Source organism: Callorhinus ursinus, unplaced genomic scaffold (assembly GCF_003265705.2).
Source record: "Callorhinus ursinus isolate GAN/ISIS: 27379988/994484 unplaced genomic scaffold, GSC_fseal_2.0 scaffold4, whole genome shotgun sequence".
Taxonomy (NCBI): domain Eukaryota; kingdom Metazoa; phylum Chordata; class Mammalia; order Carnivora; family Otariidae; genus Callorhinus; species Callorhinus ursinus.
In genome coordinates, this window is record NW_027397066.1 from 72,220,179 (window position 1) to 72,248,166 (window position 27,988).

The following is a 27,988-nucleotide window of genomic DNA, read 5'->3' on the forward strand; positions in this document are numbered from 1 at the left end:
AACCAATTAATAACAAAACTTAAAACACACATTAATAATAATAATACAGTAATAATAGGGGACTTTAACACCCCACTCACTGCAATGGACAGATCATCTAAGCAGAAGATCAACAAGGAAATAAGGGCTTTGAATGACACACTGGACCAGATGGACTTCACAGATCTATTCAGAGCATTCCATCCTAAAGCAACAGAATACACATTCTTCTCGAGTGCACATGGAACATTCTCCAGAACAGATCACATATGGATCACAAATCAGGTCTCAACCAGCACCAAAAGACTGAGATCATTTCTGTATATTTTCAGACCACAATGCTTTGAAACTTGAACTCAATCACAAGAGGAAATTTGGAAAGAACTCAAATACATGGAGGCTAAAGAGCATCCTGCTAAAGAATGAATGGATCAACCAGGAAATTAAAGAAGAATTAAAAAAAATTCATGGAAACAAATGAAAATGAAAACAATAGTTCAAAACCTTGGGGATGCAGCAAAGGTGGTCCTAAGAGGGAAGTATATACCAATACAAACCTTTCTCAAGAAACAAGAAAGGTCTCAAATACAAGCTAACTTTACACCTAAAGGAGATGGTTAAAGAACAGCAAATAAAGCCTAAACCCAGCAGTAGAAGAGAATTAATAACGATTAGAGCAGGAATCAATGAAATAGAAACCAAAGGAACCATAGAACAAATTAATGAAAGTAGGAGCTGGTTCTTTGAAAGAATTAGTAAGATCAATAAACCCCTGGCCAGACTTATCCAAAAGAAAAGACAAAAGGACTCAAATTAATAAAATCATGAATGAAAGAGGAGAGATCACAACCAACACCAAAGAAATACAATTATAAGAACATATTATGAGCAACTATATGCCAACAAATTAGGCAAGCTGGAAGAAATGAATGCATTCCTAGAGACGTATAAACCACCAAAACTGAAGCAGGCAGAAAGAGATAACCTAAACAGGGGGCACCTGGGTGGCTCAGTCGTTAAGTGCCTGCCTTCGGCTCAGGTCATGATCCCAGGGTCCTAGGATTGAGCCCCGCATCAGGCTCCCTGCTCAGTGGGAAACATGCTTCTCCCTCTCCCACTCCCCCTGCTGTGTTCTCTCTCTGTCTTTCTCTGCCAAATAAATAAAATCTTAAAAAAAAAAAACTATAGATGGAACAAGAATATAAATACCAAAATGAAACCATAAAACAATAATCTGGGATCAAGGAATGTCTTTGTAAAGAAGAACCAAGTGAGAAATCCTAAAGAAAAAGATTGGTGAATTTTTCAGACAAATAACTAAAATGTCTGCACAATCCCAAATTGCATAAACAAAATTCCAAAAGAAAACTAGTAAAGATATTTACAACACACATGACTAAAAAAATTACTCTTTTTAATATAGCAAAATTCATACAAATCAGTAAGAAAAATAAAACTAGCCATTAGAAAATGAACCGAAGCTTATGAGCAATGAGGTTCACAAATAATACAAGTACTAATAAATGTAAGAAAATTGCTCAGTCTCATTCATAGTTAAATATGGGCAAACTTTAAAATTTTTGTATTATCCAGGGATGTCAGAAGAATCGGAAGCAGGTACCCTCACATGCTGTTGATCAAGCTGTAAAGCAGCGGAGCATCTTTGCAGGGCAGTGTGGCAGTATGTGTCAGAATGTATAATTTGTATACCTGTTGATCTAGCAATCTCCCCTCTAGCAATTTATCTTACAGCTACTTGTACAATTACGTAAAAATGCTGGCAAGAATGTTCATTGCTGAAATACTTGTAATAGCAAGAACCATAACTAACTTAAACATCAGTAAATAAGATTGGTTAAATCAATTGTAGTTCTATACAATGTAATATTAAACAGCTATATCTGCCAATATGGAAGGGCCTCCAAAATTGATCAAGTAGCAAAAAAAATGGGCATAAATACACAACAGTATAGTTATATTTGCCTTTTTAAAAATATTATACATATGTAGATATGCTTAGTTATCCATAGAAAATTTCTGCAAGGAAACACAGTAATTGGAGCTGGGATAGGGAGACTTTTCAGTTTAAACTCTCACGTTTGAGTTTTGATGAAATGCATATATTAAATTTCTAAAAATAAAGAATACTCAAAGAATGGACTGGTAACACTGTCTAGAAGAAATAATGATTAGTTTATAATAATGAAGGCACTGAATATTGTATTTGAATGTCTATAATACTTTTACAAATACATTTTGAAATGTATAAATTACTTGAAATTGTCTAATATATACAAGGATATAGACTTTCCCTGCACATTTCCTAAGGCAAACTTAGAGCTGGGTATAATGTAATGCAACAGTCTTACCAAGAAGAAAGAAGTGTCTAAAGATTCTAGTATCTAAAAATTGAGCTGGTTGTCTCATGAGGTGGTTGGCACTCCATCACCACAAGTAAGAAAGAGGCAGATAATGGTGGGTGGACTTGTCATAGGCAATTCATGGAATTAGAGTTAAAGATGAGATGTCCTTGCAGTGTTCTAGGATTCTATGAATTGGTGTGTACTTCCCAAAATTGGTACCTCTCCGTCAATTTGTTAGACTGTTGGAAATTTAGCATACATAAGTCTCTTTACCCCCGTACTTCCTTCAGTTAGGGCTTCCTTTATGTGGAGGATTGGATGATTGTCCACCATCTAGTTTTAGAACATTCTGTCACCTCAATAAGATCCCATGTGCCCATTTATGATTAGTTTCATTCCTACAATCTGTCCCTACCCATCCCCCAAACCTCAGACAATCATTAATTTACTATTTTCTGAAAGTTAACTGAATGTTTCTGTATATTTACCTTTCCTGGCCATCTGATATCAGTGGAATCATACAGTATATGTTCTATGACTGGCTTATTTCACTTAGCTCATTCTTGAGGCTCATCCATGTTGCAGCATGCATCAGTATTTCATTCCTTTTTAATTGCCATGATTGCTTTTATTGCTGTATTCTATTATATATCACATTTTGTTTACTCATTTGTTAGTTGATAGACATTTGGGCTATTTCCTTTTTGTTCTTCTTTTTTAATTTAAAGTCAATAAGCAACATGTCATTAGTTACATCATTAGTTTCAGATGTAATGTTCAATAATTTATCAGTTGCGTATAACACCCAGTGCTGGGGCGCCTGGGTGGCTCAGTCATTAAGTCGTCTGCCTTTGGCTCAGGTCATGATCCCAGGGTCCTGGGATGGAGCCCCACATTGGGCTCCCTGCTCAGCGGGAAGCCTGCTTCTCCCTCTCCCACTCCCCCTGCTTGTGTTCCTTCTCTCGCTGTGTCTCTGTCAACAAATAAAATCTTAAAAAAAAAAAAAGACAACCTGAACAGACCCATAACCAGCAAGGAAACTGAAGCAATAATCAATCAAAAATCTCCCAACAAACAAAAGTCCAGGGCTGAATGGCTTCCCAGGGGAATTCTACCAAACCTTTAAAGAAGAATTAATACGTAATCTTCTGAAGCTCTTTCAAAAAATAGAAATGGAAGGAAAACTTCCAAACTCTTTCTATGAGGCCAACATTACCTTGATCCCAAAACCAAAGACGCCCCAAAAAGGAGAATTACAGACCAATATGCCTGATGAACATGGATGTGAAAATTCTTATCAAGATAGCAGCCAATATGATCCAAAAGCACATTAAAACCATTATTCACCACAACTAAGTGGGATTTATTCCTTGGCTGCAAGGGTGGTTCGACATCTGGAAATCAACCAATGTGATATATTCATTACCAAAAGAAAGGATAAGAACCATATTATCCTCTCAATAGGTGAAGAAAAAGTATTTGAAAAGTACAGCATCCTTTCTTGATTAAAACTCTTCACAGTGTAAGTATAGAGAGTACATACCTCAATATCATAAAAACCATCTATGAAAAGCCCACAGTGAATATCATTCTCAATGGGGAAAAACTGAGAGCTCTTCCCCATATCAGGAACATGGCAGGGATGTCGACTCTCACCACTGTTGTTCAACACAGTACCAGAAGTCCTAGCCTCAGCAATCAGATGACAAAAAAGAACTAAAAGACATCTAAATCAATAAAGAAGTCAAACTCCCACTCTTCACAGATAACATGTGGAAAATCCAAGACTCCATCCCAAAATTGACAGAACTCATATAGGAATTCAGCAAAGTGGCAGGATATAAAAATCAATGCATAGAAATCAGTTGCATTTCTATACATATACTAAAAATGACACAGAGAAAGAGAAATTAATGAATGATCCCATTTACAACTGTACCAAAAACCATAAGATACCTAGGAACAAACCTAACCAAAGAAGCAAAGGATCTGTACTCTGAAAACCATAGACAGACACAGAGAAATGGAAAAATGTTCCATGCTCATGGATTGAAAGAATACTAAAATGTCTATGCTTCTCAGAGCAATCTATACATTCAAAGCAATTCCTATCAAAATGTCATCAACATTTTTCTTAGAGCTGGAACAAATAATCCTAAAATTTGTATGGAACCAGAAAAGACCCTGAATAGCCAAAGGAAAACTGAAAAAGAGAAACAAAGCTGGTGGCATCACAATTCTGGACTTCCAGCTCTATTACAAAGCTGTCATCATCAAGACAGTATGGTACTGGCACAAAAACAGACACATAGATCAATGGAACAGAATAGAGAACCCAGAAATCAACCCTCAACTCTATGGCCAACAAAGCAGGAGGGAATATCCAGTGGAAAAAAGTCCCTTCAACAAATGGTGTTGAGAAAACTGGACAGCCACATGCAGAAGAATGACACTGGACCATTTTCTTACACCACACACAAAAATAAACTCAAAATGGATGAAAGACCTAAATGTATGACAGGAAACCATCAAAATCCTAAAAGAGAACACAGGAAGCAACCTCTGTGACCTCGGCCATAGCAATTTCTGGCTAGTTTAGACAGAACATACCAAATTCTTTTATCAGAGCTTTTATTAGTAAGTTCCATGTTCAACATCTTAACTATCCTAGGGTCAGCTATGAATATTGTCAGAGTCTTCATGTTTTTCTTAATTTGTAACACAAGCCCTGGGGGATAATGCCTAAGTGGTGTGCCTTACCTTCACTTCACTCTCATAGAAATGAGAGACATTTCCACCTGACTTCCAACATGACAAAGGACGATGTGAAGAAAAGTCGGTGGGACAAGCATTGTATCATCAAAATTTCAGGAAAAAAATCCCAAACTCTGATCAACAGTCAGAGATTCCTACTGTGGGTAGGGGTGGGTAAAAGGAGAAGAAGGGAAAGGCAATTCTTTTGGGGCTGTAAATCAGTTGATACTCAGATGTTAACAGGAGTTCTATGCATGTTTTTTTCTGGCTGTCATGCCCCTAAAACAGTGCCTAGTGATGCCACATGGAGGGGACTGGATGAGTGACAGAGGCCAGGGTGGTGTGTTTGTGAGTTTCTTCTCCACAATTACAGTCCACTGCATACTTACTTTTCCTGTTTTTTCCTTTCCACAAAGGACCTGCCATAATGCCAGTGCTTATTGACTCAAGGTTTGTTGACTCAAGGTGGGAGGCTGTCTGGGTCCAATGGCCAAGATGGGCAGATAATAAGAACTATTTACATTATTTCTGATATAGTGCACATACAGAACACACCTTTCTACAGTGTCAACTATGCACCATTTGTGTTCTGAACAATTAAGGGGCGTATGGGATAGACAATCATTGTTTCCCAACATAGCAAGTTTAATAATATTAGGATCAGTAGCAAGTTAAATTGATTTTTTTTTTCAGCCCACAAATTTTCTCTTGGCCCTGACCTAGAATCAAGCTCTGATGAAGTGCAGATACAGTACTTACTCCACAATGAAACTTTGTTTTGAGTTTAGAACACTTGGCCATTGTTCTCAATTCTCAATCCTTTTTTCTGCCCCACGTGCCTGAGAGCATATACACTGTTCTTTCTTAGTGGAAAGGGAATCGCTGACTTAATTTCCAAAAGTATTTTGGAGATTTTTATCCTGTCACCTCTTCTCTCTCCCTTCACACTCCCCTCCCCCAAACACACACTTCTTACTTTGTGTTCCCGACCTTTTTACCTTATCCAGCATAATATGTATTTAAACTCCAGGATGTAAGAGCTAAATAATTGCCTTAATTTTTTTGGAAAAAATCAAGCAGCATTTATTTTCCCTCTGTATTCTCAAACTATTATTTATTTAACTAGCAAAAATCCCTGTAACACTGTTAGGGACCTTTGCATCACATCACAAAGTACAACCAGCCTCTTCCATCAAAGGAACATACATTTTAACTAAGGGGTTATAAAATATTTGTGAAGAAATAAAATAATAATGTCATCAGTATAAAAGATGTTCCAAGGAGGTCTTATAATTGAATGCCATAAGTCATTAGTGAGAGTAATAGCTAACATTTAAAGACATATCATTTCTACATTAGCTCATTAGATTTTATCCTGAAGACAAGTCTCTGCAGTAATTTCTAAAATTTCTATGTTAAATATAGGAAATTATAGATCACAAAAGTTAAATGACTTAGACAGGTGGGATAGTTTTTAAGTGGCAGAGATGGGAGTCTACCCAGCCTTAATGGCAGGCCCTAGATTAAATTCCTATACAGGGGTGTAAAGCTCATGGGTAGGAGTGGCTGGGAGAGGCCTCCTAGAAGATGCTGGGAAGCAATCTGGCTAGCAGATAGACTGATAAGTAGGTTCTGGTAGGAGTTAGGAAGGGGAAAAATATGGGCATCCTTGATTGGAAGAAAATTGTGAATAATGCATGTAAGTGGGAACGTAATGAGACAGTTTAGACTGAGCCAAGGATTCAAGGCAGGAACAGAGGGACATATAGTGGGGTGGAAGCCAAGGCTGTCTGGAGAGCGCCTTGCCTGCCAGAGTTGAATTTTTTCCTAGGCAACATCAGGCTTTGAATAGAGAAGTGACAGGACAAAGACTGCATTTTAGGTGGGGTAATACTGGTGTTGGAAAAGACAGAAATGGTTGTACTATGATGGAAAGATTAAATCAAAGCCCCTGGGCCAGACCCATGCTCCTCAATCAATGATTAGTTGTAGGATCTGGGCCTGTCACAGCCCTTCACTGCCACTTTCCTCAGTGTTTTTATGAGAATCAAGTCAAATAGCAGGTATGAAAGCACTTTTAAAATTAGAACATGCTACACAAACACAAAGTACTATTTCACATATTAATTTGAGCTATAGAGGGAGATTCTTAAGGGAGAGACTTTAATTGGTAAATCATCATAATAATTCAGAGAAGAGAATGAGAGTATAGAATAGGGTGATGATAGGAAAAACTTAAAAGAAGATTCAGGATTTGAAAGACATTATAAAGGAATACTAAGCAGACACTGATAGGTTATCACAAGGATCAGTGAGAAAGGAGTGTACTGATCTGTCTGAACAGAACTAGAAATAGAGTTGATCAGAGGTTGGGGGGGTGGGCAAAGGGAACAAGTTAGATCTTTGGACAAGTAAAAATGACCACCAGGCTCATAGTGGAACAAGAGAGAAAGGACAGGGCTCGGTAGAGATTTGGGGTTTGGACCTTCTTCTCTGTCCCATTTCACTCTCCCTCAGGCACCTCCTCAACATGATTTCAAGTGCTTAAAACCCTTTCAAATCTGCTCAGTATTCCACCCCTACCCCTATCGCCCCACCATCATCCCCCCTTCACCAGGACCACCCTGGTAGTCGGTCTACTGCCCTCTACACATCTCTCACTGCAGCCAACTGTGATCTTTTAAAAATGGGAATCAGACCATGTCACTCCCCTGCTTAACACCTTCCGACTGCTTTCTCCTGTGCTGAGAGCTAAGTCTAACCTCTTCACTCCAGCTGAGCAAGCTCTACACAATCTGTCCCAGCCTTCTTTTACATCATCATTTCCTACCATTTTCCAGAAACAGACTGCGTCTGTTTCTGGAACATAACAAGCTTATCCTCATCTTTGAGCCTCTGTACTAAGTATTTCCTTTACCAGGAAAAAAAAAAGTACAACTTACTGAGTGCTTACTATATACAAGCACTGTACGTGTCTGAATCCCCTTACCTTCCCATCTCTATAATGTAAATGCTAATAATATGTCCATTGACAGAGGAGGAAACGGAGTTTCAGAAAGATTAAGGAAACTCTTCCTAGGTTATAGTTAGTAAACAGCAGGACTTGGAAGTGAATCCAGTCAGTGTTGCACCAGAGACTATGTTCTGAAGTATTTTCTAACCCGAGATTCTCCTTTGCTTCGCTGACTTCTTGTACTTCAGATCTCAATGTAAATGTCAGCTCTACAGAAAGGCCATCTCTGACTTCCTAATCAAAAGTGGTCACTGAGGCCCGTGCTATTTATTATATCATCTCATCCTCAGCCATACAACAGTGCCTGTCAAATACTTGCTGAATCAATGAGGATTAGGAAAAGTGTGTTACAATGACTGGGATTTTAGAGCTGTGAGGTAGTTTCAAAATAATATATTTCAACCTTCTCTTTTATATCTAAGGAGAGTTGAAGAGATATCATCAATTCCCTAAAGTACTAAGCCACTCAGCAGTAAAGCAAGCACTTGAATACAATGCTCCTACCACCAGTTCATTTGTTAATCTTATTATTTTGCTTCCAACTTTGAGGGGCCTTTGATAGTGTATTTTCAATCAAATTTTGATGATTAAAGATTTATTTTATGCTTAATTAAGAAAAAAACCATTGGGGCACCTGGGTAGTCGTTAAGCGTCTGCCTTCGGCTCAGGTCGTGATCTCAGGGTCTTGGGATCGAGCCCCGCATCGGGCTCCCTGCTCTGCGGGAAGCCTGCTTTTCTCTCTCTCCCTCTCCCCCTGCTTGTGTTCCCTCTCTCACTGTCTCTGTCAAATAAATAAAATCTTTAATAAAAACAAAAAACAAAAAACAAAAAAACAAAACAAAAAACATTAAGAAACTAAAATATATATCATGGATATTTATATAGATTGATTTGTTTATCTCTATCTCTATCTGTATAGATATCTATATGTATACATATAACCAGCTTATTTTTTTTTTAAAGATTTTATTTATTAATTTGCTAGAGAGAGAGAGCATGGGCGAGAGTGAGCGCGAGTACAAGCAAGGGGAGCTGCAGGCACAGGGAGAAGCAGGCTTCCAGGCGAGCAGGGAGCCAGATGCAGGACTCGATCCCAGGGCCCTGGGATCATGATCTGAGCTGAAGGCAGACGCTTAACTGAATGAGCCACCCAGGCGCCCCTAACCAGCTCATTTTATCTATAGGTTTATGCTTTACTTTGTTTTTAATATTCCTACATCACTACCAACACTTGGCATTTTACCTATTTCTAATTTTGACCAGTCCTAAGGATGTGAAGTGATAGTTCTTAAAAACAATCCTCTGATTACTGAAGAGTTTGAACATCTCTTTATACACTTATTACTGTCCTATGAACTATCTGTTCATTATCCTTTGTTCAGTTTTCTTTACCATTCAGGAGTTTGGGTTTTTTTGTTTTGTATATTCTAGATATAAATCTTTTGGTAGTTTTAAACATTCCAAGTGTCTTCTCTGAGCCTGTCATTTGTCATCTTTTATTGACAAAAATCTTTAATTTTGATATAATAAAATTCATTTTTTGATTTCTCCATATGGTTTGTGCTTTGGGGATTTTATTTAAGAAGTTCTTCCCTTTCCCTAGATCACAACAGTATCCTCCTCTACTTTATTCATTTTATAATTTTTTTTTAAATTACATTTATTTATTTATTAGAGGGAGAGAGAGCACAAGCAGGGGGAAACAGCAGAGGGAGAGGGAGAAGTGGGCTCCCCACTAAGCAGGGAGCCCGACATGGGGCTCCATCCCAGGACCCCAGAATCATGACCTGAGCCAAAGGCAGACACTTAACCGACTGAGCACCCATTTTATAATTTTCCTTTTCATATTTATATGAAATTTTATAATTTTCCTTTTCATATTTTATAATTTTATATTTTTTATAATTTTATAATTTTATAATTTTATAATTTTCCTTTTCATATTTAAACCTTGAGTCTATCCAGAGTCTACCTTTGGACATGATGCTAGTTAGGTATCCCATTTCCTTTTTTCTCCATGTTAAAGAAGCCAGTTGTCCAACACCATCTACTAAAACAAGTGCATAGGTTTTGGTTTATGGGTAGGTTTACATTTTAAGTAAGTAGAATTGATAACCTAAGTACTAAAAAGGAAAAGTGCTAAGAGATTCACTAGTATTTTGTTCTTCTTTGAAGCCATTTTCAAAAAAGAAAAACTAAGTTGTAAAACTAATAACCCAATGTTGCTCTATTTTAATATTAATTAAGCTTAAAATATCCCAGTCTTTAAACTCCCAGACCACCCCATTTTCCCATCATCCAGATTGTTTGATATAGGTAAGCAAACCCCAAGTTATAAACTATATATCAGGCTTTGTACATCTGAGATTTTTATTTTATTTTTTAAAGATTTTAAATAGAGTTACCCTATGACCCAGCAATTGCACTACTGGGTATTTACCCCAAAGACACAGATGTAGTGAAAAGAAGATGTAGTGAAAGATATACTGTAATTTACCTTGGACCCCAATGTTCATAGTAACAACGTCTGCAACAGCCGAACTGTGGAAAGAGCCGAGATGCCCTTCAACAGATGAATGGATTAAGAAGATGTGGTCCATATATACAATGGAATATTACTCAGCCATCAGAAAGGATGAATACCCAACGTTTACATCAACATGGATGGGACTGGAGGAGATTATGCTAAGTGAAGTAAGTCAAGCAAAGAAAGTCAATTATCATATGGTTTCACTTATTTGTGGAACATGAGGAATAGCACGGAGGACATTAGGAGAAGGAAGGGAAAAATGAAGGGGGGGAAATCGGAGGGGGAGATGAACCATGAGAGACGATGGACTCTGAGAAACAAACTGAGGGTTCTAGAGGGGAGGGCGTGGGGGGATGGGTTAGCCTGGTGATGGGTATTAAGGAGGGCACGTATTGTATGGAGCACTGGGTGTTATATGAAAACAATGAATCGTGGGTCATTACATCAAAAACTAATGATGTATTGTACGGTGACTAACAAAATAAAATTTAAAAAAAGATTTTATTTATGTGAGAGAGAGAGAGAGAGGGAGAGCAAGTGGGGGGAGGGAGAGGGACAGGCAGCCTCTGCACTGAGCTCAGAGCCCAATGTGGGGTTTGCTCTCACAACCCTGAGATCACGACCTGAGTCAAAATCAACAGTTGGATGCTTAACTGACTGAACTACCCAGGCACCCCATCCTAGATTTTTAGTACATCAATCTAACTTAATCTAATTCTGCCATTTCTCAGGGTAAACATGAACTCTCCAGTAAGGGAAGCACTTTCATTTCTTCATGTGCACCTGATTTTATGTAGAGAGAACAAAGATGTGTACCTGATTGAGCACATGGAATAAGAAAGGGGTGAATTCAGGGCATAGCTGGAGATAAACTACTATTTCCCTGAGTCACCTTGGTTTCTCTAAGATAATTAGATTTGGAATAGGACCATTTTATCCATTAGATAGAGAGCCTAGGGCTTAAGAGTTTTTATGAGACAATAAAAATGTTTGAGATCTCAGGATTCCAAAATGTAACAACAAAACTCAAATAAAAAAACAAACAAAAATCCCTGAAGACTACAAAATTAAAATTGGTAAATACTTAAATGTCTTAAAATATAATATTGTAGCAGTTATTTAATCACAGCTCAATAGAAATCAATTTTAAAAATACATTATGATTAATATGGATTGTGGGTGCATTTTAACACATTTGAGATGATGTGGTGTGGAGCTGCCAAAAGCAAGAGAGTTTAGGACCTGGGAGAGTCTTTGAAAAGATGAAAACAAAAAAAGGTCTAGAAAAGCAATACACTGAAATAAATGAAAGGAATATTTGCCTTCTATGTTTAAAAGTATGTCTATAAGTAAGATTAATCCCCTAGATTAACTGATGCTCATGGAAATTACATTTTATGGTAGAAATTAATATTCTACCTAACTTTAATCGTACCTAACTTTATATACGTCTCTGGGCTTCTCTCTCCCCGAAGACACTGAGTTGTGTCCTATTTTAAGGATAAATTTGCCATTTTAATTCTGTCACTGATCTGAAACACCATGATGGGTAAATTTGCAAACTGAAGAGAATTTGCTTTTTTAGAAAATCACTAAGCAATAATAATATTAGTACATTCCAGGAAATGTTCCAAGTCTCACATATATTATGTAAATATATATATTCATGTATACACTCACACACATGTATTTTCATAATATCAATGACCACTATGTAAGATAGTTAGTATTTGTATCCCTAAAGAAATGAGAGGTTAAATAACTTGCCTCAAGTCTCATTCATAGAAAACAATGGAGCAAAGTTTAAAACTGAGCTAGTCTGGTGATATTGCCTTCCTTTATAAAATTATATAAAACCTGAATTGTAAATTTTGTTACATCTTGGTTTATCACAAAATTGTTCCCATGATCCAACAAAGTAATTCTCTTGGCTCATTAGGAAGGAAAAAAATTTGCTTATTAGCAACATCAAGGAGAACAAGATACTGTAAGACTAAGTCTGCTTTTAAATGTTCTATTAGTCTTTACTCATGACTGGGGTCTCTTTATTTCTAGTTGTAATAGTTAAATCTTTAAAAACCAAACTGATTTAACCTACCTGAGCCCAATCCAACACAAAAATATTCCAATCAACTATGTATACATATAGCAAACATGTTATTCAGTCAGATTCTATAAAATTCATATAAAATTAGGTCATCATTCATTTACATAGTGCTTTTGGAATCAAACTAGAAAACCTACCTTCACATTTTCCCCTTTTGCTCTCTCATGGATAACTTAGAGGTGGACTGACAAATTTAACAAAGACTGTATGAGATGGTAAAAAGTTGAGAACTTTAAGTTTAAAAATTGAGTCAGTCACAATTTATATTAATACATCTTAAATGAGTACTAATTCCAGAAACAGAAGTTTCTTTTCTGGTCCTAAAGAGTTAATTTTTTCCCCCATGTAACATTATGCTTCTTATAATATTTTCTCAATGAGTGTTATTCAGAAGATTGCTCCTTTGGAAACTGTGTGAAGTGTCACTGTGTGTCTGCAATTATTGGTTTGAATGACCTCTACATCTCCAAATCCAGGACACGTTCCTCAGTTCTCTTTTTTCTTGATCTCTTTCTATAGTTCACCCTTTCTTTGAAGTTCTGTTTTCTTTGGCTTTGGTGCTGCTACACTAGCTTATATTCCTATGATCTCTCCAACTGTTTTTTCCAATCTCTTAACTATGGACATTCTCCAGGATGCCACTGTTCTTGGAGAGTTTGTCCATTTTGTTTTCAAGAAATAAATTAGAATGACTTTTCAATACTAGCTCAGCCTCCAGATTTTCCTCTAACTTAATTACAGTTGCCTATCTCCAAATCCCTAATGGAGAGCTCTTGGGAAGTAGTAGCAACAAGCTGAGCCTCCACAAGAAATTACAAACAAAATCATTAAAGGCTTTGAATGCCGTAGGAGAGAAAAGAGATGGAGGTTTTGGAAGCAAGACAGGGGTATGATCATATTTTTTAAATATGTAATTCTAGCAATACACGTTTTTGGGGTTGAAGTGGGAAAAGGAAAACCAGAAATTATCAAAACCAGCGAAAGAAGAGATGAAGAGATCTGGCAGGGGGATGCGGAGTGCATGAAAAAGGAGGCATCTAAGTCAACTAAGTTTGAATGAAGCACAAGCAAGCCACTTCTCTGGCATACACACTCATAAATTCACATGATCAGGATCTCCATTATTCCACTGCAACACATATCACAACTGTAATTCAGTAATTATCTAAGGAATCTCCTCTTTTCCTCATATTGTATAGTTCCCTGAGGGCAGAACCATGATGTTTGGCCAACATCCGGTACATTGTCTGTTGGCACATGGTATATGCTTTAAAAATATTTAGCAAATTAATAAATTCATCAAATTAGTAAATAACAATTACAGAAAACTAAAACCATATAACAAAAATCTTACTGCTGAAAAGAAATTTACATATCTAGTAGCAAATAGTGGGTTAGAAAAATTAAGTGATTTGCTTGAAGTCATAAAGCTAGTTAATAACAGAGAAAGGAGAATTCTGTTCCTCCAAGACTGGGTCTCTACACTAAACCTCATGGGAGAAAATAAAAGACAAGTGTATATGCAGAAGGCAGACATGAAGGTGTTAGATAATAATTTCTGAAGACTATTATATAAGTGTACATACACACTCCCACAATGTTGAGTATAAATTTGCCACTGGATTTTGTCAACAGCTAAGAAACATGACTCTCCCTCCCTATCTCCCTTTCTTTCTTTCTCTCTCTCTATATATCTATATATACATATATATGTGTGTGTATGTCTATATATATATATATTTTTTTTTGCATGTATGCCAAAATTTGCCACTTGTCATCACTGGATGAGATTCAGGGAGTTTAAAAGGTCACAGCTATTTTCAAGATTATGTTGAACAAGACATATGGCACTAGTTTTAATTTTGAAGTCTTATAGACAGCAACCACACTCCATTAGTAAAATGATCTTGCTTTCACTTTTTCTTTTAGAGCCATTTAAAATAAGAAAAATAGAATTATTAGATTCCACATTTGCTGTTTTTTTCCCCAAAGAAAAGACTATTTGCTTTAAATTCTTTCATTTCTTCAAGCCTGTACTTTATACACACATGGGCCACATCAAGGCAAGTGCTACAACACAGATCATGACTGGCAAGAAAAAGTATGGTGCAGTAAACAACATCTATAATATTATCTTAAGAAAATATGTGATCTAGTAGAAAACATAGCAGGCTAGGAGTATGTAGGCACCCTATTCTTAGTCTTCCTGCTTGGTAGTTAGATAACTTGAGGCCAATTATTGACACCCACCCCCCCTCTATCAGCTACCCCATGGTACCTCATGTCAGCCTTTATAAATGAAATCATCTGGCTTGTTCTCTAAGACTGATATAAGAAATAAGCAAATCATGAATGTAGAAGTCCTTTGAAAGTATGTTAGAAAAGAAACATGCAATTTTATTTTTTAAAGTAGTATTTAGCAGAGTAGTGTTGATATCTTCTGGCTGGGCATTTCTCTTTAATAAAAAACCGACTGACTTAAAGGACCTTGAATTTATGCTGGACCATATATTTCTTCAGATGATCATTAACTGCCAGACAGATGTTACTGCTTAATCACTGCATTCCCACAGAGATTGAAGGGCTCCAGGGATTATTTTTAAAAGGATAAGAAATCTTTGACTCTGACCCCAATCAGCAATGTTCAACCACTAAGCGTGGTTATTTCTCTAGAGAGGTATATTCCAGAGAAGAGTTCACACATTTTAAAAACATTGCATCACAGTGATGTGGTAAAAGACTACAAACCACAGTGATGTGGTAAAAGACTACAAACTACAAATTTCATCTTTTCTCATATCAGCACTGACTTATAATGCACTAAACTAAGATTAGTAGGAAAAACAAAATCCCTGCTCTTTGCAATATAACAAAGTAAATTATTTCACATAAGAAAAAATGTAAATTACACTATTTATGTACTATTGGTTGTTTATTTAATTTATTACAAACAAGCAATCAATATGCTGGGCAACCACTTATAGATCTACTACCACCTCTCAAGTGAGACCAAGGTCAAAAAACATTTTTTCTGATTACTTCTGTTTGAAAAACCAAGGTTTGAAGTATCATTATTACCACTAAAGTAATACAGTTTACCCTTCACACAGAATATCAGAAGCAATACTATGTATGGTTTATATAAACTTATAAAACATCATGATTTCTGAAAAAAAATAAGTGGACATCTAATGGAAAATGTATAGTATTGTTTTCAGTATGCATATTGTAATTTCTTATGATCCAATTTCATGGTCTTAACTGATAATACTAGAAACAGACTTGAGCTTACTATTAGATTGAATTATATGAATTTCAGTATTGGACCATTTTGAATTAGAGAAATAGCAGTTTTATATGGTCAACATAATACTTTAATCTATCTGATAACAAATCCAAGGAACAATGATAATGTAGAAATCTTTCGGCACCAATTTGGTTTTTACTCTCTTTAAAAAGCAATTGATTATTCTCTTGCCTACTTCCGAGTGTCAATTGGAATGGACCAAAATATATTCTAGCAGTTCTATTTTAGCTCTGTAATCCCAGAAAATGATATTTCATATACTTCAGTTGTTTAGCCATGTAAGTATGAGACTACCAGTTATGTTTTTGGATTCCCCATGAGAAACAGATGATTGTACTTGTTGTATACACACAGAGTTTAATAAATACAAGTCTCTCATCTTCTGTATAAAAAGTCCTGGCTATCGGGGCACCTGGGTGGCTCAGCCGTTAAGCGTCTGCCTTCGGCTCAGGTCATGGTCCCAGGGTCCTGGGATCGAGTCCCACATTGGGCTCCCTGCTCAGTGGGAAGCCTGCTTCTCTCTCTCCCACTCACCCTGCTTGTGTTCCTGCTCTCGCTCTCTCTCTCTGTCAAATAAATTAAAAAAATCTTAAAAAAAAAAAAAAGGCCTGGCTATGAGCAATTAGAAAATGATGTAAACCAACAGATTTCAGTGACATGGGAGAGCTTTATAATTTAATGTTCTGTAAAAATGCAGGATTAAAAATGTATATGAAATAGAACACTGATAAAATTTTTAAAAAGTATCTATACCTGGGGGAAAAGCTGGAAGAAAATAGATAAAAAAATTTAAAGTCATTATTTTTAAGTAATACAACTAGTGGATGATTTTTCACTGTATACCTTGCAATTTTACATATTTTTTTAAGCATCTCTAATTTTATGAAACAAAAATACATAAGTAAAAACTGGACCAAATGAGGGGATATGTCCTTTTATTAAATGAATGATTCAATATTAAATATTTCAACTATACCTGAAAAAACCTAAAAGCTCATTGGGAATTTTTAGATCTAGAAAAATATGCTGAAGTTCTTTTGGGAGAAAATATGCCCATAACTAACCAGGACAATCCTGAAAAAAGGAGAATTAAATGGAAAAATACCACACATGTCATTAAAATATAAAGCTTATGATACTTGCACCAGAGAAGCAGACAGATCAGGGTAGTGGAAGAGAGCCTGGGGAAGCCAAAATATATTTAAGAACTTGATATAATGATAAAAGTGCCATTTCAAATTACTTGGCAAAGCATGAATTACTCTCTAGATACTGTGTGGTTAACAGGTTAACTATTCAGTGAAAAACTATTTCCTTAAATCATACCTCATCCCAAAATAAATTTCACTAAAATTCAGTACCTAAATGTTAAAAAATGGCATATACCCTAAGATAAAATCTATGAGAATATTTAATAACTGTTAGATTCCCATAGCATACTTGCTGTAAAACAATGTTCACATATATTCTAAGTATAAATATTAAAATACAAACCTCAAAAACACAGACAGTATTAGTAAATATTCTTATAACCTTGAGGTTGAAGGCCTTTTAAGGACAACATCAAACCCAAACAACACAAACTGACATATATAGCATTAATAAAATCTCTCAACTTCTTTATGGCAAAAGAATTATAAGGTTCTAACATGAATTATATGATTTATAATTATATAAATTATTATTATTATTAACGTGAATTATAACTATATGAAATATAAGCTGTGAGAAACATTTTCAATGTATAACAATAAATTAATAGTGATACTCAAAAGGAGCTCCTACAAATCAGTAACAACAAGAATAAAAACAACAAGAGTACCATCATAGAAAAACTGAAAAAAGAGTTAAAAGGCAATTGACAAAAAAACTATTTGGGGAAAATAGGCTTTTAAATATGTTATACCTCACAATAATCAAATAAGCAAGAATTTTAAAAAGAAATAATGTTCACTTATTATATTGGTAAACACATCAAGGTAGGATAACATCAGTGTTGGAGAATGTGGGAAAGGAGACACGGTCCTAGACTGCTGCCCACAGCATGAACTGGTACACCCATTTTTTTTTTTTTAAGACTTTATTTGACAGACAGCGAGGGAGGGAACACAAGCAGGGGGAGTGGGAGAGGGAGAAGCAGGCTTCCCGCTGAGCAGGGAGCCTGATGTGGGACTCGATCCCAGGACCCTGGGATCATGACCTGAACTGAAGGTAGACCCTTAACGACTGAGCTACCCAGGTGCCCTGGTACACCCTTTCAATGAAGAAAAAAATTGCTAATACGAGTATTCCTTGACCAGGCAAGTCTACTTCCAAAAGTACATCCAAAGAAAATAATTAGTGAAGTGTGAAAAATGTATGCTCAAGAATAGTCACTGTGATGCTCTTAATAGGGGAAACACTTACAGAGCAGTGATTAGAGTTTGGAGCTCAGGAGCCAGCCTGTCTGGATTCAAAACCCTGACTCAAACTTCTTCTTAGCCATGTGACCTTGAGCAAGTTAAAATTTCTGTGCTCCAGCTTCTTCATGTGAAAAGTAGAGATAAGAATAGTATCTGCCTCATAAGGTTTTGAGGATAAATAAGCAAATAAATAAAAAACACCTAGAACACTACCAGGAATTGAGTAAGCACTCAATAAATACTACCTGTAATTATTGCTGAGAAAAAACAACCGTGAAATGCCCCCTCTTTTTTTAAAGATTTTTATTTATTTATTTGACAGAGACAGAGACAGTGGGAGCAGGAACATAAGCAGGGGGAGTGGGAGAGGGAGAAGCAGGCTTCCCGCTGAGCACGGAGCCCGATGTGGGACTCGATCCCAGGACTCTGGGATCATGACCTGAGCCAAAGGCAGACACTTAACGACTGAGCCACCCAGGCGCCCCCATGAAATGCCCTTTATAGGGACAGCTTAAATAAAGGATATTGATCAAAGGATGAGAATGCAATACTGTCATCAGAAATGATGATGTAGAATTTTAAGTATGGAAAAAATGTCATGATAGAGGACATTAAGTTTTAAAATAAAGGTTAAAACCAGTATTTTATTACCCCATCTTTAATCAGACATCAATATAAATATACATGTGAGGATGCAAAGAATATGGAAGCACATAAGCCTAAGTGTGAATAGTGACTAGGTCTGGATAATAGAATTATGGATGATTTTCATCTTCATCCTTATTCCTGGGTTTTTTGGTTTGAAAAAAAATTTTTTTACAATGAACATATGTTACTTTTGTAATAAAAAATAAACTTACACCCATTTGGGGGGAAAAAGGCAACTGCAAAGTTAATTATCACAGTTACAAGTGACAGTGGGATAAGACAGACTTAAGGCAATGAGGTAACCACTGAAAAGTGCAGGTACAGGTTTCAGTAGAGACAGGAGGAACTTTCCAATCACCCACTCTTTAATATGCCAAAAACATGTTTATGGAGGATAGCAGCAATAAGTACAATTGTGCTAAAAATTAAATGAACAGGGTGCCTGGGTGGCTCAGTTGGTTAAGCGACTGCCTTCAGCTCAGGTCATGATCCTGGAGTCCCACATCGGGCTCCCTGCTCAGTGGGGAGTCTGCTTCTCCCTCTGACCCTCCCCATTCTCATGCTCTCTCTCAAATAAATAAAATCTTAAAAAAAAATTAAATGAACAACTTGCATTTTATAAATAGTATGTTAATGAGGTTATAAACATATGACTACATGAAACCAGGGTTGGGCTTCATTTTTAAAAAATTTCAACTATCTATATTTTTCAATCCAAATTACCAATTTTCTAAAAGTAACATTTGGGCTACAAACCAAACAAAGCTGCTTAGTAGCTATTAGCAGATAACATGATGGCAACATTATAGGCTTATCTAGTTACACATCCTGTTTGTGTCTATGAATTTAGCTGATCTCATCTAATATTTACTGATGTTGTCCAAATACCTAATTACATACACATACACTGAAAGATCATGAACTACAGGTTACAAGTTAGTGATCTGGTACCATTAACTTACCGCGTTATTTTTCTGCAAGATTTGAAGGAGCCCCAAAACAGTTTTAAAATCTTTTTTATGCTTTTTTATAAGCAAAAATGTGACATCTTGGATTAAGGCACACATTGGAGGCTTTATTCAAACTCTAAAATTCCTTTTCCTCTTTAAGCATCAGAAATAGCTAGAATATTACCCATTACCTTATTGATTAAATTGATACACAGGTTTCAAACAATAGGATTAATTTACAGATCTATAGACAAAAGGCAAAGGAAGCAAAGAAATGACACGGAATTTGATCAAAACGGATCATCATCAGTAGCAATTAGCAAATTTAATTACTGGAGATTACATTTTGATGTTACTGATGTTATTAAAAGATGGAAACTAAGTGTGCACAGTAGGTTTAATGCAAAGTGTCAAGAATATTAACAAAAAATGGGGCACCTGAGTGGCTCAGTCGGTTAGGTGTCTGCCTTTGGCTCAGGTCATAATCCCAGGGCCCTGGGATGGAGCCCCGCATCAGGCTCTCTGTTCAGCAGAGAGCCTGCTTCTCCCTCTGCCTGCCGCTCTGCCTATCTGTGCTCTCTATCTCTCTGTCAAATAAATAAATAAAATCTTGAAAAAAAAAAGAATATTAACAAAAAAAACTCAGCTAAAGGTCTTTAAGGATCTTCAGTATCTTTGTTAGTGTCATTTAACAAATACATTTTTCAATTAACTTTAAATAACAGTGGAAACAAATATGTGGTTTTTTCTAACATTCTCAACTTTTGAACACTTTTTTGTCAAAGGAAACTTTAAATTCAAAGGAGTCATATAATAGTATTGGGGAAGTATAACATTTAGAGTGGAATTGCTACTTATAGGGAATTTAGCTTCCAGTCAGCATTTGAAAAAAAAAATCATGCATAGCTAACAGTATCCTTTAAAATACTTAAAGTATAACATCTTTCATCATATCTTAAGAAAACAAATTTTCCTCCTGTACTGGAACAGTCTGCTCTCTGTAGGTGCACAGTGCCCTAAAAATTTTCAAAAAATTTTTGGGAGTCTCAAAAAAAAAAAACCCAAAAAACAAACCTGAGGCTGAGCCAAGAATAAGGATTTTGGTGCACTATTTTGGGATGGGGTATGGGACAGCATGGGTGAGGAAGGAAGGGAAGTAGGGATGTGAAACAAAGTAAAATGTCAATAGCTATTTCACAAAGAAACCCCAAGCCACACAACAGTTTGCTTGACAGATGCTTTGTTTGGCAGCCTGGAATTCACCAGGTTGGCAGCAAGAAGAAACCATGGGATAGAGAATTCCATGGGAGGGAGAAAAAAAGGATCTACCTAGTTCCCTCCTGATTTCTATTTCCCATTGCCAAGGTTCACTCAGAGGAATTTAACTGTTCTAGACTTTCAGATTACCTTATCCAGCTCCTCCGGCAACCCATCAGGAATTCAGAGCCTAGTACAGGGTCCAATGGTGGGGAAAGCCAGAAACTCCGTGCAAGTGGCTGGTTGACCCAGCTTCAAGGCAGCAGCCAAGGATAAGAATCCAGCATTCCCAAGGCAGGCAAAAGGTCAAACACTGGTGGCAGATTGGTCTGGGAAGTGGGTAATGCCAAGGCAATCTGAGGACATCATAAGACTTGTGTCTGCTACAAATACTAAAGTTGAAGAAGTTGGTCTGTATTTAGAAGCTTTATTGGACCAGAAAATTTTTCTTTAAATATTAAAAAGTATACTCAATACTGTAAGAAGCTTGTACCAAATGTAAGAATAAAGTGAAAACTAAGATAACTGAGGTAAGAAAAAAGTCATATCCCGATCTCATGTTTCTAAGGAGCCCAGTTCACTAACTGGTATGATGGACAGAATCTATAAAACCTGATCTTTCCCTTAATTTTAAATGTGTTCAGTTAAATGCACATGTTTTCCAACACTACTCTACTAATTGAGTACCATGAACCAAGACTTTCTCTTATGGTCTTAAGTTTCAAAGCAAACCTTGTATGTCGCATTTTACATAAAAAGTAACAGAAAAATAAATAAGGCAGAATATCAAACCTACCAAATGGCAGAAGACTAGATTAACTTTCTTTTATTAGGTCATACCATCCAAACCACTGAAAATCCAGTACCCATTTTAATAACTATCAAAACTTAGGGAAAGCAATTCCTATTAATCTCTAAGAATAATATTCCTTAGGAGGGCTTTTACTGGTCCTAGAAACAAGGATACTAGAAATTTCCTTAGGGCACTTGGGTGGCTTAGTTAAGTGTCTGCCTTCAGCTCAGGTCATGGTCCCAGGGTTCTGGGATCGAGTCCCACATCAGGCTCCCTGCTCAGCAGAAAGCCTACTTCTCCCTCTTCCATTCCCCCTGTTTGTGTTCCCTCTCTCACTGTGTCTCTGTCAAATAAATAAAATCTTTTAAAAAAATTTCCTTAGAAAAGTCACATATAACAAACATAGCTTACCGTCCAATGGTCGCTTCATAGAAAATATTACTGTGCCATGGTATACTATAAAAACATTATTATCACATTATAAAAATATAGTGGTTTCTGTGGAATGATATCAGATTCCCTTTTCATGTTTTATTCATTAGCCCAGCTGCTGAGAGTGTTGCCTGCTTACGGCTCATGGCTACCCCAAGATTATACCACCTTCTTAGGCACAGCTCATCTCCAGTGACTGATGGAAATGGGTTAAATGGATCAGTCTCCTTGACTCAATTTGAGATAACTCTGAAAGGCCATCTAAACTTCTAAGTAAATTGCGGACTGATTGAGGCTTTTGTTACAACTGCATGAAAGTTCAACTTCTTCTCCCTAATCCTACATTTCGCTATGGTTTATAGGAGTAACTCTAAAGAGCATTACCCAATACAACTACTGTTTGAAACCTCAGTCTCAGGGTTTATATCTTGGACAATTCAACCCATAACAAAAAGTGATACAGTGACAATGAAAGTAATGTTCTAAAATGATACTGAGAGAAAAATTCATTTTAAATGTGTTTATTAGAGGATAGAGAGGCTAAAAATAAATATAAGTTCAACAAGGAAAAAAAACCCTTAAAGACTTCACAGGAAAATGGGCAAAAGACAGGAATAAACACATCACAAGAAAGAAACGCAAATGGCCCTTAAACAGTTATTCAGTAAAGATGTCTAACTTTATTCATAATAAAATGAATGAGAATTAGAACTATGTTAGTACCACCAATGAACAAAAAACAAAATTAAGAAAACTGTATTTAGAATAGCACCCAAAAGAAATATTTAAGATTCAACAAAAGAAGTATAAAATTTGTACCCGAAAGTGATAAAACACTGTTGAAATAAATTAGAGATAAGTAAATGGAAAGATATCCCATATTTGTGGATTGGAAAATATAATATTAAGATGGCAATACTCCCTAAACTGATCTACAGATTCAACAAAATTCTTATAAAAATACTTCCAGACTTTTTTACAGAAATTTATAAGATGATCCTATATTCATTTGGAAAAACAAGGGACCTAGAATAGCTAAAACAACCTTGAAAAAAAAAAACAGCTGGAAATTGACATTTCCTGATTTGAAAACTTACTAAAAAGCTACAGTAATCAAGACAATCGGTACTGGACTAAGTATAGATGTATAGAGATCAATGGAATAAAACTGAGAGTCTAAAAATAAACCCTGGCAATCACAGTCCATTAATTTTTAAAAAGACTAAGATAATTCAATGGGAAAAATAGTACCTTCAAGAAACGGTACTAGGATAACTGCACATCACATGCAAAGGAATGAAATTGGATTCCTTCCTTACACGGCACAAAAATGAACTTGAAATGAACTTCATAATGAGAAGAGTTAAAACTATAAACCTCTCAGAGAAAATATCTTCATAAGTTAGGCAAAATCTTCTTAGATGCAACACCAAAGCATAAGCAACAGAAAAAAAAATCGATATACTGAACATCATCAAAATTTTAAAAATCATGCTTAAAAACACACAATAAAGAAACGAAAATAGTAGGGGATTGCTGGCAGATGACTGAGTAGGAGGACCCTTACCTCACCTCATACCACAGTTACAATTAGATAACACCTATATCAGTGTAAATAACCCAGAAAATGACCTGAAGCTTGGCAGAATTAACTCCATAATTAAATGTAGAGAAAAGGCTATATCAAAGAGGGTAGAAAGGGCAGAGATAGGGTCCAGAGCTAAATGGACCCAAAGGACTGTCCTCTGGAGGGAGGACACTAATGTGAAGAGGGGAGAGAAACAGACCTTCACACCAGAGAACACGCATGGGGCCAAATTTCATGACTTCTTACAACCAGTGGGACTTAAAACCTGGAATTTTAAAAATCAACAGGCTCCCTCTGGGAAAGCCAGGAAGGCAAGAAGAAATGAGTCTCCAACCTCAAGAAGACAGCACAAAAAGACCCTATAGAGATATAGCTTGGAAGCAGCAGTTTGAAAAACACCTGGGACATATGGGAGGGAGAGCTGTTTACTCCTCCCCCTACCATGGTTTAGATATATAGTGTCATACTTTACTCCTTTTATTTTGTGAGTCCCTTGACTGATTTTTATAAATCTCAGAGGGAGTCCTGGAGGGATAGAGATCAATGGGAGACTCCTCCAGGAGCAAAGGAGTTGACAGGTACCATTTCCCTCCCCTGACCCCCAGCATAAACACACAGCTACCTGCAGAAACCACCATGATGCCTATATTAGCTACCTAACTTGCTAACACCATGTCTCCCCTGCCCCCTCTTGCCAGGCTTGCCTCAGTCCCTGCATAGCAGGTCCCCTCCAAAAGAAAATCAGCACGAACCTTGCTAATACCATGCCTCTCCCCACATCACTTTGTGGATCCACCTGCACCAACCTGACTGACCTTGGTTCTGGCAGTGGCAGGTCCCTTCTTGAAGAGGACCAGCTGCAAACCTTGCTAACACTGTAAGTCCTGCCCCAACTCATTTTGGATATGCCCCCTCCAATATGCTCTTCGCCAGAGTCCATCCAAAGTGGTGTCATAAGCTAGGCAGTGTGCAAGCAGCCCTTACAGGGGCTAGCACTACTTCAAAGGGACTCCTGCCCCAGGGAGAGGGAAAGATAACCATACACACCAGTGAGACTGGCTCCAGCAGTAGGCTGGAGGCAGACATCTGGTCTGACTGCAGCTCTGCCTACAAATGAAACCTTCCCAGGGGAAAATTCAGGCAAAGCACCCTGCAGTTTGGTGTTACTGCATCTCTGACAAACGAAAAAGCAGCTCAGCCCCAACAACAGGGTACAATAAACACACATAGGAGACGCCCCTCAGGTGCCAGGTTCTAGTGAATGGGGGGATACTGCACTGCAGAGCAGGACCTCTTCTTCATAAGGCCATTACTTTCAAGAGCAAGAGACATAGATGACTTTTCTAACACACAGAAACAGACCCAGAGAGTTAGATAAAACGAGGAGACAGAGGAATATGTTCTAAATGAAAGAACAGAACAAAATTACAGCAAGACAGCCAGACAAAAAGGAGATAAGTAATTTGCCTGATAGAGAATTTAAAGTAATGATCATAAAAATACTCACTGGACTTGGAAAAAGACTGCAGGACATCAGTGAGACCCTTAACAAAGAGATAAGAAAGAATCAATCAGAGATGAAGAACACAATAAAACTAAAAATACACTAGATGGAATAAAGAGTAGATTAGAGGAAGCAGAATGAATCAGCAACCTAGAGGACAGAGGAATGGAAAGTAAGCTGAGCAGGTGAGAGAAAAAAATTATAAAAATGAGAATAGACTGAGGGAACTCAGCAACACCATCAAGTGTAATAACATGCACATTATAAGGATCTCAGAAGAGAATATGGGGCAGAAAATTTATTTTAAGAAATAATAGTTTAAAACTTCTCAAATCCGAGGAAGGAAACAGAAATCCAGATCAAGGAGGCATAGAGATCCCCCAACAAAAACAACCCAAGGAGGTCCATACCAAGAAATATAGTAATTAAAATGGCAAAAAGTAGTGATAAAGAGAGAATTTTAAAAGCAGCAAGAGAAAAGAAAACAGTTACATATGAAGGAAACCCCATAAGGCTATCAGCTGAAAGGGAGTGGGACGGTATATTCAAAGTGCTGAAAGGTAAAAACCTGCGAGCAAAAAATACACTATTCAGCAAGGCTATCATTCAGAATAAAAGCAGAGATAAAGAGTTTCCCAGCTAATAGTTAAAAACATTCATTATCAAAGAAATGTTAAAGGGGACTCTTTGGATGGAAAGGAAAGACCATACATACGAACAAGAAAAGTAGGAAGCACAAAAGGAGTGCTTATATTTATAAAAATCAGTCAAGGGACTCACAAAATAAAAGGAGGTAAAGTATGACACTATATATCTAAAACATGGTGGGGGGGAGGAGTAAAGAACAGTTTCAAACTTAAATGACCATCAACTTAAAACAGAATGCTATATGCAAAAGATGTTATATACAAACCCATGGTAACCACAAATCAAAAACCAGTAATAGATATTCAAAGAATAAAATTAAGAAATCAAGTATATCACTAAAAAGCCAAATAATGAGAGCACAAGGGAAGAAAGGAACAGAGAAAAACTACAAAATCAACCATAAAACAAGTAACAAAATGGCAATAAAAACATACTATCAGTAATTACTTTGAATGTAAATGGACTAAATCCTCCAATCAAGAAACATAGAGTGACTGAAATGGATAAAAAAAACAAGACCATCTACATGCTGCCTAGAAGAGACTCATTTGAGACCTAAAGACACCTGCAGATTGAAAGTGAGGGGATGAAGAAACATATATCCTGCAAAAGGATGTCAAAAGAAAGCCAGAGTAGCAATACTTATATCAGATGAAACAGACTTTAAAATAAACACTGTCACAAGACATGTCACTGTATAACCATAAACGGAACAATCCAACAAGAAGATATAACTGCTGTAAATATTTATGCACTAAACATGGAAACACCCAAACACATAAAGGAGTTAATAACAAACATAAAAGAACCACTTGATAGTAATACAATAACAGCAGGGGACATTAACACTCCACTCACGTCAATGCATAGATTATCCAAATAGAAAATTAACAAGAAAGCTGTGGCTTTGAATGAACCAGGTGGATGTAACAGATATATTCAAAACATTCCCTCCCCCCAAAAAATCCATCCTGAAACAGAATACACATTATTTTCAAGTGCACATAGAACATTCTCCAGAAGAGATCACATATTAGGCCACAAAACAAGTCTGAACACATTCAAAAAGATCGAAGACATACCATGCATCTTTTCTGACCACAATACTATGATATTAGAAATCAACCACAAGAAAAAATCTGGAAAGAGCACAAATACATGGAGGTTAAAGAACATGCTACTAACTAATGAATGGGTCAACCAAGAAATCAAAGAAGAAATTAAAAAGCATATGGAGATAATTGAAAATGAAAACACAACAGTCTGAAATCTTTAGGATACAGCAAAAGCTGTTCTAAGGGGGAAGTTTATAGCAATACAGGCCTACCTCAAGAAGCAATAAAAATCTCAAACAACTTAACTTTATACCTAAAGGAGCTAGAAAAACAACAAACAATACCCCTAATCAGCAGAGGGAAGGAAATAATAAAGATTAGAGTAGAAATAAATGAAATAGAAACTAAAAAAAAAAAAAAAAAAATTGAAAAACAACAAACAAAACCCCAGAACAATAGAAGAGATCAATGAAACTAGGAGCTGGTTCTTTTTTTTTTTTTTTTTAAGATTTTATCTATTTGAGAGAGAGAGAGAAAGATTGAGAGAACGAGTGGGGAGGGGGCAGAGGGAGAAGCAGGCTCCCCACTGAGCAAGGAGCCCGATGTGGGACTCGATCCCAGGACCCTGGGATCATGACCTGAACCAAAGGCAGATGCT

General features: G+C 36.6%; 1 protein-coding gene across 9 annotated transcripts in view; it reads right to left on the reverse strand.

Annotated features, from left to right (window-relative positions):
• The window catches only part of FAM13A (family with sequence similarity 13 member A), a 368,559-nt gene that overhangs the window by 243,308 nt on the left and 97,263 nt on the right, over positions 1-27,988 (reverse strand). Inside the window, exon 2 of one of the 9 annotated variants that reach the window (XM_073891951.1) lies at positions 25,631-25,667. The exons of the other annotated variants lie outside the window; for them this stretch is intronic. The gene's annotated coding sequence lies outside the window, so the exon portion shown is untranslated. The remainder of the gene's footprint in view (positions 1-25,630; positions 25,668-27,988) is intronic. 9 annotated transcript variants of the gene reach the window in all.